This window comes from Vicia villosa, linkage group LG6 (assembly GCF_029867415.1).
Source record: "Vicia villosa cultivar HV-30 ecotype Madison, WI linkage group LG6, Vvil1.0, whole genome shotgun sequence".
NCBI classification, from domain to species: domain Eukaryota; kingdom Viridiplantae; phylum Streptophyta; class Magnoliopsida; order Fabales; family Fabaceae; genus Vicia; species Vicia villosa.
In genome coordinates, this window is record NC_081185.1 from 25,510,588 (window position 1) to 25,522,673 (window position 12,086).

The 12,086-nt window shown below is 33.6% G+C and overlaps 1 long non-coding RNA gene across 1 annotated transcript; it reads right to left on the reverse strand.

The window, feature by feature from the left end:
• Positions 1-1,648: 1,648 nt before the first annotated feature.
• Positions 1,649-3,165, reverse strand: LOC131611357 (uncharacterized). The gene is made up of 2 exons (XR_009286867.1): positions 3,001-3,165; positions 1,649-2,688 (listed from the first exon to the last, which is right to left on the reverse strand). It is a non-coding gene; the product is annotated as an uncharacterized LOC131611357 (long non-coding RNA).
• Between the last annotated feature and the right edge of the window lie 8,921 nt (positions 3,166-12,086).

Sequence of the window (12,086 nt, forward strand, 5' to 3'; positions counted from 1 at the left end):
GACAATCAAGGGAGTATGAGGTGAGAAGAGAATCGCGTTTGAAGAAATTCAATGTTTGATTACAAAAGGCAAACCTAAACCTTAAAAGGTAAAAACCTAATAGGGTAAAAAAACCCTAGCCTACAGTTTAATGGGCAACACCTACCTAATGTGTCAGTTTTTAAGGGTTAAGGTTAAACCTAAAAACGAAGCCTAATTAAGGTTAAAAAATTGTAAATAAATCCTAAATCCTAATTATCATTATTAAAATTAAAACCTAAAATTTACTAAATTAATTAATAAAACAAAAAAAGAAAAATTATTTTTGGTGTTTTTAATGATTTTATGGCAATTAAAATAATTACTATCCTAATTAGCTAAAATAAATTAATTATTATTAAAAGGTGAAAAAGAAAAAAAATTACTATCCTGATTTTATCGACTTAATGAAATCCACAATGTGAGCTTTCCAATAGTCATAGTTGGTTCCATCAAGAATAGGTGGTCTATTCAAGAACCCTCTTCCCTCCTTGTCCATTGTACTAGAAAATATCTCCCCTGAATCTCACCCAAAGTCATAGCAGGATGCTTGCTCTGATACCAATTGAAATTCTGGCATTCAGATTACAGATGTCCTTAACGATGTCGAGACAACGTTTTCCAAACACACACAATGACAACGTATAAAATAATGCAGTGCAGAAACTTAAAGAACACAAGTAATTGTTCAGCTAGTTTGGTATAAACAATACATACTCTGGGGCTACCAAACTAGAGATAAGTCCAATATGATAGTATTAATTCAAAGTACTATGCAAACAACCTCTGGTTCACACGAAAATAACCTCCAGTTTACTGACTTCTCACATAATCAATACTCGTGCTATATTTCTACCTAAGACTCACCTAGGTATGAAGCCCTCCTCAATCCCCCTCAATCACAACTGTGATGATCAATTACAAATATTATAAGACACTTCCAAAACACAATCACTGAATGCTTACAAGCTTACGAGTGAACACAAAACTTACAACTCGATGAAAACACCAACATCTTCTATTAATATGATATTATAGTGGCTCACAATAGACAAGACTACACAAACCCTAACACAAACTACAATGTAAGTTCCACCAAATAATAGGTTTGATGCTTGTTATTTATAAATCTTCAGGGCACTCTAAAAAATCTTCCAAAATCTTCTCCATGAAGATAGGGCTCCAAATATTAAATAAATATGTTATATTGTTTCCCTACTACAAGGGAAGAAATCACTTCACCTTATAACAACAGAAAAAATCATTGAATCTTTGATTTTTGGTAAGATCCATAATATTACCGGTAATTGTTCTATTTGATTAAATCATTATTGCACAATTTACTTAACATTAAGTAAGTTGTGTAGGTAAGAAAGTATGTTTAATTAGTTTATATGCATGGCCTATAAAAAATTTAAACTTTTTGTCAAAAGGACCATGACTATGGAAGAACTCATACATGTTATCTTTGGTAAACTAACCCCTAGTAAATAGAAGTAGAGATTGTTAATTTTAAAGGTATCCCTTAAAGAACATCCTTGAGAGATGAAAATAAAGGAAAATAAAAATAACAAAGACAAGAGAAAGTCCAAAGGCCAAATAAAATAAAATAAAAGTCAAGTCAAAGAAGTCAATTAAAGAAAGTCTATTTTAAGAACATGAGGACTATATAATCATATGACTTTTGTTTCACAAATTGAGCCAAAACAAATTGACGAAGCCATCATCAAATCATCAAAGAACATTGATATCTTACTATGCCTCACTATGAAATACTACTGTCCATCTCTATAAAAAAAAAGACACCAAAGATTTGCATGTATTTTCCTACTCCGAATGAAGATGTTAATCTAGCCTTATTGTCATCATTATCATTCTTTCTTCTAGAATCCATATTTCTTTCCACTTCTATAGTTCTATTCCTCAGTGGTGGAATTACTACTTCCACAATCTCCCCGCTGGCTTTAAAGATCAAGTACATCTCTTTTGCTTCGAAGTAGTTTGCATTTCTATCCATCTTTTGTACACAATTGTTATTTGCATTTTTCCTATATCGCCCTTATCTTCCCTATCTTTCTACCGTTTGCCACTCCATAGTCGTTACAATTTTGATGTTAATGATGGCGTTGGTGCGGATGGCTGGATGGGGTTTGATGGGGGCATTGGATAAGGTTAAGAGGGTCAGGAAGAAAGGTTAGATACTGGTTGGAATTTCTCATTTTATTTTCTTAAAATAATTTCCCTTCCTTTGTCTTCAACTCTGCATCGTGTCTAACAAATTATTAGCATTAAACAAAATTTTTCGTATTATTAGACAATTAAAAGGTTATGTTTTTAGTGTCATTCTTTGAAGGTTTTTAGTCCCATTACAATTATTTAAAATAGTTCTCCGGAATGAAGATACAAGTCCATTACAAAGCATATATAACAACAAATAAACCTCACATACTAAACCAAACTAAAAAGTATAAAAGAGAATAGTAACCTAAAAAGATAGACATAGACAGGCCATTTTGGGCATAGTAAACTTCCTTCAGCCAAGGAAGAGTAATAAAAATTGATGCTATGGCTGTAGTTAGAAATCAAAATAAAAGAAAGCTACGCGAGGCACCGAATTCAGCTGCAGATCCATAAAAAACTCAAAAACAATTTCGTATGACATCACTTTACCTGAAAAAGAAAAGCAGACAACACATGCTCTGAAAGTTCAAACTATTTAGTTACTGTTTTAAATCTAGCCATATTAATAAGTACAGAGCACAACACAACAGCAAACAGAACAGAGACAACAGAAACAGCTTATTAGATTATAACAGAAACATCAAAAGAACATCAAATAAACAGTAATCAACGAATGAATAGGGAGAATACCTTGATCAATGGATTATGTAAGATGGGACAAAAAAAGAGAACTCATCTCGTGTGTGTCTCGTTTTACATAACCCATTGATCCAGATTCAATCACTCGTTTCAACCACTCACCTTCTTCAATTACCTACCAACACATCGAATTAACATGATAAATTGAATCTGAAGCAGTGTTCTTCGGGTAGATCGAGAGATCTGGTGTTGTTGGTGATTGATGTGACTCAGATTCAGAGATCTGACTGAATCGGTTCTGCCGTTAGGCTTAGTTTAGGTTTTCAAACGCCGATAACTAAACATAGAACGTGGGTGCAATTTATAGCGATCATGTATTTTTTTCATCACAATTTTCAACCGCTCGATTAATCTAACGGCTTACATTTCTGCTATTGACATCACACTGTTATTTGTTGGCTTTAAATTTCATTTATCATTCAATATTGATTGCCTTTTACTCTATCCCTTTCAAAATAATATCTTCCAAAAATATCAAAACAGTAATTAAATTTCTATATTCTTTAAAAAATAAAACATTATACATGTCAAAAATATATTATTTCCAAAAAAATTTAATTAAATGATAAAAAGAATAATACTTTTTACCAATATATTTTTTTACAATACTTTTTACCAAACTAGATTTGTTAACTATTGGCAAATTCTTATACGCAATGTATAAACGTAAAATATAGGATATATAATACTTTAAAACTAGTGCGTATAATGATAATTAAAAATTTCATACGTATTGGTTACTCAAATTTTTTATCAAATAACTTTTTAGTTTTTACGATTTTACACCTGAATAATGAACGTTAGATTGTAAATTATATTTTATTTTTAATTTAATTATTTATTAATTCGTATTAGTGGGTGGTTATGATTCACTGACTGTGTAAAAAAATTTACACTGACAGTGCATAGTAATTAATCTCAATAAATAATATTATAAATAAATTATATTATTTTTATTCGGTTCAACAACATATCAAACAAAGTAGCAACAAAATTTCTATTTATCATTTTCTTCTCTTCTCATTATTTACTATTTTGATTTTATAAATATCAATATTTTATATATCAATAAAAAATATTTTAGTAAAAATAATATTATTTCATCTGCTGCATAAGCATATTAAACAAAGTAGAGTAAAAATATTTTTCTTTTCATCTTTTTCCTCCTTATTATTTAATATTTTAATTCATAAATATTAACTTTATATATCAATAAAATAATATTATAGAAAAATTATATTACTTTGTCTGGTGTATATGGTGCATAGACTTATCAAGAAAAAAATTATCTTGTGCAGTAATCATCAAAACAGTACAATACAAAAAAAATTATTTTGTATTGTTTCTGTCTTGTCTAGTACTGTTCTGTCCAATACTTCTTAATTTGCAAATCAAATGCACCCAAATCTAAAATAGAATGTGAGAATTGAATCGAACTCTAGTGGGTTGAAGAGTAGCTTTCTATTTCGACAGAGAATGTGTCGAAGACCTACATACTATAGTCGAAGTGTATTCTAGTATGTGGGTGTCGAAATGTTAGGGTTGTTAGTAATTCTAATTGGGTATGTTTGTTATGTTCAATTGTTTAAGTTAGCTTATAATGAGTATTTGTGAAAAAGCCCATTAGCTTAGTATTTGTACCATTAGGTTTATTATATATAACATACTAGTCTCTCATTATTGTATACTGCAAATTCTAATTTAGGGTGAGAGGGTCATTTGTTATTCTTGTAACACTTGTAATCTTGAATAAAGAGAAAGTATAAAATATCAGTTATAACCAATCCTTATTTTCTTACTTTCCTATTGTGTTCCCTATTATACTCTGTTCTTGGCATAGTTTTCACAACAAATTGATGCAGTGAGCGTGGAGAAGATGCCTTCAACAAAGTATGAGATTGAAAAGTTCACCGGAGTGAACGATTTCGGTCTGTGACACTTGAAGATGAAAGCCCTACTTGTCCAGCAGGGCTGTTTGAAAGCGTTGAAGGGAGCGACGGCTATGGACGATCCGTTAATGAAAAGAGAAAAGACAGTCATGATAGAGAAAGCCCACAACGCAATTTTGTTGAGCCTTGGTGATAAGGTTCTTCAAGAGGTATCAAAGGAGATGACGGCATCAGAGTTATGGGTGAAACTTGAAAGTTTGTACAAGACCAAATCGCTAGTAAATCGACTCTACCTGAAGCAAACATTGTATTCGTCCAATATGATTGAAGATAAAGTATTGACTGAGCAGTAGGATATGTTCAACAAGTTGATTCATGATCTTAAAAATATTGATGTGAAGATCGATAATGAGGATCAGGCGCTGTTATTGTTGTGAGCTTTGTCTTAATCAAATGCTCACTTCAAAGAAACTCTCTTGTATGGAAGGGAGTCCCTGATCTTTGAAGAAATTCAACCAGTCCTGTATTCTAAGGACTTGAACGAACAAAATGAGCATAAACCTTCGACTGTTGGTGAAGGTTTGGCTATTAAGGGAAAAATCTTGCGAAAGGATGGTAAGTTCGACAAGAAGAAAGGTAAAAGTCAGCATAATTCTTATAGTGGCGAAGCATCTGGTGTTCGATGCTATCATTGTAAGAAGGAGGGTCTCACAAGAAAGGAATGCCCTGAACGCCTGAAAAATCATTGAGGTAAGGATAATGGAAACACAACCATTGTTCTAGATGATTTCAAATCATCTGATGTTCTTGTGCTTTCGAGCAATGACTCTAATAAGGAATGGATTATGGATTCAAGTTGCATTTGACACATGACTCCAAACAACGTATTAATACCCGCATGGCACCGGGCACAGTATCATACTTACACATCACAGAAGAGAAGAGTCTTGTTGAAATAATTACATGCTACAACATCAATATAACAAAGCAATAAAAAAGCATTCCAATGCTTTATCGTTTCTTTAATTTTGTTACACTAATAATTACCATGCATTCATTATTCAGATGAAAATATAAACAAAATAAATATAGAGTGAAGATCCATTTTGTACCCTCACAAAAATTACACAACTCAAATTAATCCCTCATAAAAAAGACTCGATTTAATCTTTTAAAAATTTAACTGGACATAATAGTCCTTCTGTTAATATTTTTTAAATCGGTTTTTTTCATACTTTTAAACTGTGACTGGACTGTCATGTTGGCTTTTATTTTTTATTTTTTCATTTTTAATTAATAAATTGATTTTTTAATTATATTTTTGTTTTTAAACCATTTTGAATTAATAATATTAAAAAATCCAAAATTATTTTTTATATGGAATTGAACCCAAGACCTTTAACTAATATTTTAATTCTTTACCTCTAGTTCAATGTACGTTCATGACAAACTATTCCTATGATTTTTAATAATATTAAGTAATTTTGAATTTAAAAGAAAAAAATTACAATTTGTCCGAATGAGATCTCAAATCCAGGTCCATTCAAGTTAAATGATAGTCACTTTACAACTAGACAGATCTATTTCTATTATTAATGTTCTTAATAATGAATACTTAAGTTAATAATTAAGAACAAACATTTACTTATTCCAAATAACAAACAAATAAATATTTACTAATTTTAAATATTACAAAAAATTAAAATTAAAAATAAAAAATAGTCTGTTTGGTAAAAATAGCGATTGACTTATAAGCTTGTTGATAGCTTATTGGAGATGACTGATGGCTTATAGCTTATAGATTATAGCAGATGGTTGCGATTGATAGCTTATAAACTAATTGAAGTGTTTGGTAAAATTAGCGGTTCAATTAACTTATAAATATAAAATGACATAGAAAATATTTAATATATAATTATTTTATTTTAAATTAAAATAAATTATAAGGGTTAAAATGGATTTTAATTAAAATAATAAAGATAAAAAAGGAAGAAAAAAGAAGGTATAAGACCAAAGCTAAAATGCTATTTGAAATAGTGTCCGAAAAATAAGCTATGAATTAGTAAAATAAGCTATAAGCTCGTGATGAAAATACCGTTACCAAACGGATCTAAATTATCATATAAACTTTTAAGACATAAGACATAAGCTATATGTTAGACGCTGGCCTTAGGATCTAGAGGGGGGTGAATAGATCTTACACAGTTTTGCGGAATTAATTGAACTTTAAGCGGAAGTGATTCTGAATCGACTCGCGTCTATTCCGAACCACTATTGAAACGATTGTATATGTGTTAAAAACCACTAACCAGCTTGAGATAAACGATAAGAGAATACTCTATAGAATCAATACGTTGCTCTATTGAAAATCAATTAACTTCTTATATGATGAACGGCGTTTGCAATGCAGTAATAGTGAAAGAAGCAAAAACACAAACACTTGGTGATAATGATCAAATTGATGGTGATTCAATGTGTGATGGATTGTGATGTTTATATAAGTTCTTAATTCACAATCTTAACACTCGAATCGTTGATCAATTTGCTATTATAACCAAATATGAACAGAACGTAAATGAAAAGGTAAAAGCGACAAGAACACGATATTTGTTTAGGCAGTTCGTCGATCGTCCTCGCTACGACTACGTCTGCCCCCAATTCCAAACTGAAATTGGGAAATCTTTCATTAATGTTGAAAGCAGTTTATACAAAGAAGATAACAAAGCGATAAACCATAAACCAATTATGTCGATCCTTTGAATCTTCTTCCCCCTTAATCTTGAGTCAGATCAAGGTGATCCAAGAGCTTCACTTGATCCCTTTTCTGCAGTGTCTTGAATTGCCTTGAACCATTGTTCTTCAATCTTCACACTCAGATGGATCCTCGATGAAACCTCTTGATAAAAACCCCCAAGAAACACCTATCTTGGAGGACAAAACCCTCAGATTTTATTCACCAAAAACCCCACAAATCTTCACCCACTAGGAATCTTCAATTCCGTTCCATGGACGTTATCGAACTCGATCACTAACCCTCAACGCAAGAATGATTATGTGTAATTGTGTTGGAGATGACGAAGAACGAAGATGAGAAGACTTTGTGTATCTTTCAGTCGTTGGTGTTGTTTTTCAATAATTGAACCTTGGACAATATATATGAGAGCTAATCAGTTGGAGCAGAGAAAACCAGAAATTTTGGCATTTTCGATCAGATAGGTCGACCTCTTGTGGTGCTTAGGTCGACCTAACAGAGCTGCATATTCTTTTTGATCAGATAGGTCGACCTCTTGTGGTGCTTAGGTCGACCTAACAGAGCTGCATATCCTTTGGATGTTATTTGTTCCCAGTTAGGTCGACCTGTTAAAGGAGTAGGTCGACCAGAATCCACTTCAGATGCGTTTTGGGGACATTTCCTCAGATTAGGTCGACCTAGTTGATGTGTGGGTCGACCCAGCAGAAGTGTATGGGATTTTCTCCATTTTAGGTCGACCTGGGTTGACAGTAGGTCGACCTAGCTGCTGCTTTTCTGCATTTTTCTTGTTTTGCTTGTGTTGAGTCGACCTATATGCATAGTAGGTCGACATGCTCTCTCATAAGTGACCAATGCTTGCTTTTCTTTTGAGTTCTTCTGCTTGTGCCTTGTTGCTTGTATGCTTGTTGAGTTTGCCATGAATCAAAAACATCTTTGTGAGTGTGATCTTGTATTCACATACTCCCCCTTTTTGATGATGGCAAACCGGTAGTAGAAGCTTTGGCAATAAGTAGTAAAATCTCCCACGTACACTCAGCATCTATTCACTCAGCTGAGCTCCCCCGTACGCTCAGCATCTATCTCCCCCTTTGACAACATCAAAAGAGATACAAGAAAAACAGAAGAGGAGAGTAACGAGAGAAACATAGATAAAACGCTAGCATTCATAGTATAGTAGATAAAAGGTAGATAGTGAGTCATGAGAGCCAAATATGTTTAAAGGTACATTAAAGATGAAACACATACAAGAGCAAGAGAGATATATGTATGAAGTCACTATAAGCATGTTAATTGATAGCATATTATAGTATCAATAATATTTTTGGAAGTGAACAACAGTTACGTTACCGCTTTCTCAATATGTAGGTGTCAACTTTAGTGGCAGCCTTTAGTCAATGTGGAATGACGCCTGGCTTGATAATGAACTACCTTTACGCTAATAGAAATGTTAGCAGAAAAATATAGATATAAAGTAAAGGAATAATATTAAAAGAGAACAAGCGTAATTAGCCCAAATTAGAGATATCGAGTATCCCTAATTCCCTACGAATGTTGAAGTGTTGCTCCGTTGCTAGAGGTTTGGTGAAGATGTCAGCTAGTTGCTTCTTGCTTTCTACATGTTCAAATGTAACGTCTCCTTTCTCTACATGATCTCGTAGGAAGTGATGTCTTATTTCAATATGCTTGGTGCGTGAGTGCAAGACAGGATTTTTACTCAAGTTTATGGCACTTGTGTTGTCGCACATGATAGGTATACGATCAAGCTTAATATCAAAGTCAAGAAGTTGTTGTTTGAGCCATAATATTTGTGCACAGCAGCTTCCAGCAGCTACATATTCTGCCTCAGCAGTAGATAATGCAACCGATACTTGTTTCTTGCTATGCCAACTTATCAATGAATTTGAGAATAGATGACATGTTCCACTGGTGCTTTTTCTATCGGATTTGCAGCCAGCAAAATCTGAATCGGAGAATCCTATCAAAGGGCACTCATTTCCCTTTGGATACCATAGGCCATATGTAGTAGTTCCACGTAAGTATCGCAGAATTCTTTTGACAGCTTTTAAGTGAGATTCTTTTGGACAAGATTGATATCTTGCACACATGCACACACTAAACATAATGTCTGGTCTTGAGGGAGTAAGATACAATAGTGAACCTATCATACCTCGGTACAATTTCACGTCAACCTCTTTAACTTTCTCATCTTTGTCTAGGTTAGTATTTGTTGCCATAGATGTGTCAAGTTCCTTCGCTTCACTCATTCCAAATCTTTTGAGCAGCTCCGTACAGTATTTAGTTTGATTCACAAACGTTCCATGACTGAGTTGCTTGATTTGTAGGCCAAGGAAGAAATTTAGCTCACCCATGAGACTCATCTCAAATTCACTCTGCATAAGCTTAGAAAAGTCTTTGACAAGTTTTGCATTAGTCGACCCAAATATAATATCATCTACATAAACTTGGACTAAGAGAATATCTTTATCTTTTCTTTTAATAAAGAGAGTAGTGTCAACTTTACCCCTAGAGTACCCTTAACTAAGAAGAAATTTGCTCAAACGTTCGTACCAAGCCCGAGGGGCTTGTTTAAGACCGTATAGAGCACGTTTCAGCTTATAGACATGAGTTGGATACATGTAATTCTCAAAGCCGGGTGGCTGAGCAACATAGACTTCTTCATTTATATAGCCATTTAGAAAGGAACTTTTAACATCCATTTGGAATAGTTTGAAGTCTTTAGAACAAGCATAAGCAAGTAAGAGACGAATAGCTTCGAGACGTGCTACAGGAGCGTATGTCTCTTCATAATCAATACCTTCCTCTTGATTATAACCTTGGGCAACTAATCTAGCTTTGTTTCTAGTAATAACGCCGTTTTCATCAAGTTTGTTACGAAAAACCCATCTAGTGCCTATTACTTGATGATCTCCCGGATGAGGGACTAAGTCCCAAACATCATTCCGTTTAAATTGGTTTAATTCTTCTTGCATGGCCATTAGCCAATGCTCATCAAGTAATGCATCCTTAGCGTTTTTCGGCTCAACTTGTGAAACAAAAGCAAAATGATGACAGAAGTTACTTATCTTTGAGCGTGTTGTAACGCCCCTAGAGATGTCTCCTATTATATTGTCAATTGGGTGGTCTTTCACATTTGTCCAGGCCTTAGGAAGTTCTTCATTGTTTGAGATGCTTTCCTTTTCATTTTCATCATGAGACTCATCTTTCTCTTTCTCAGCATCTTTCTTTACAATATTTTCATTCTCGTCTTCCTTATCTTTGACAATGTCTTCAGTGGATGGACCTGCACCATTAAACGAAAGACCTTTCTCGACATATTTTGTATAAGATTCATCAAAAGACACGTGTACTGACTCTTCTACTATAAGTAGTCTCTTATTATATACCCGATATGCTTTGCTAGATTGTGAGTAACCAAGGAATATGCCCTCATCAGCTTTAGCATCGAATTTACCAAGATTATCCTTACCATTGTTCAAGACAAAACACTTGCAGCCGAATACATGGAGATGAGATACATTTGGTTTTCTACCTTTTAGTAATTCATAGGGAGTTTTGTTCAGTATAGGACGTATTATTATCCTATTCAAAACATAACATGCGGTGCTAATCGCGTCAGCCCAGAAATACTTGGGTAGATTACCCTCATTCAGCATTGTTCTTGCCAGCTCCTCTAGAACCCGATTTTTACGTTCCACCACTCCATTTTGTTGAGGTGTTCTAGGAGCTGAAAAGTTATGCTCAATTCCATGTTTATCACAGTATTTTTCAAAAAGATAGTTTTCAAACTCTCCACCGTGATCACTTCGAATTGCAACTATTTTGTTGTTCATTTTATTTTGACATAATCTTGCAAATTGTGTGAAAGCTGGAAAAGTTTGATCCTTACTAGGTAGAAAGATTGTCCAACAAAATCTAGAGTAATCATCGACAATGACAAAACCATAGGTGTTTCCACCTATGCTTTTAGTCCTTGAAGGGCCAAAGAGATCCATGTGAAGTAGTTCAAGAGGGCGTGATGTTGAAACCACGTTCTTTGATTTAAAAGAGATTTTTGTTTGCTTTCCCTTTTGACAAGCATCACATAGATGATCTTTTGAAAACTTCATTTTAGGTAAGCCGATTACTAAATCTTTTGTGACAACTTTATTAAGTAAGTCAAAATTTATGTGGGCGAGACGTCTATGCCAAAGCCATGAGTCTTCGCCTAGAGCAATTAGACACTTGGTACTAGACTTAGATACCTCATCCAAGTTTAGCATGTAGATGTTGTTTACTCTTAGGCCCTTAAACATAATGTCTCTTTTCTTAGTATGTTCTATTGTGCAGCCAGAATTTGTAAACATTACTTTAAAATCTTTGTTACACAATTGACTTATACTTAAAAGATTATGTTTAAGACCTTCTACTAGCAGCACATCAGTTATAGTAGTGGTAGAAGGGTTACCTACACTTCCTTTACCAAGTATGGCTCCCCGATTGTTATCTCCATAGGTGACATACGCCTTTTTCTTTGCTTGAAACTCAAC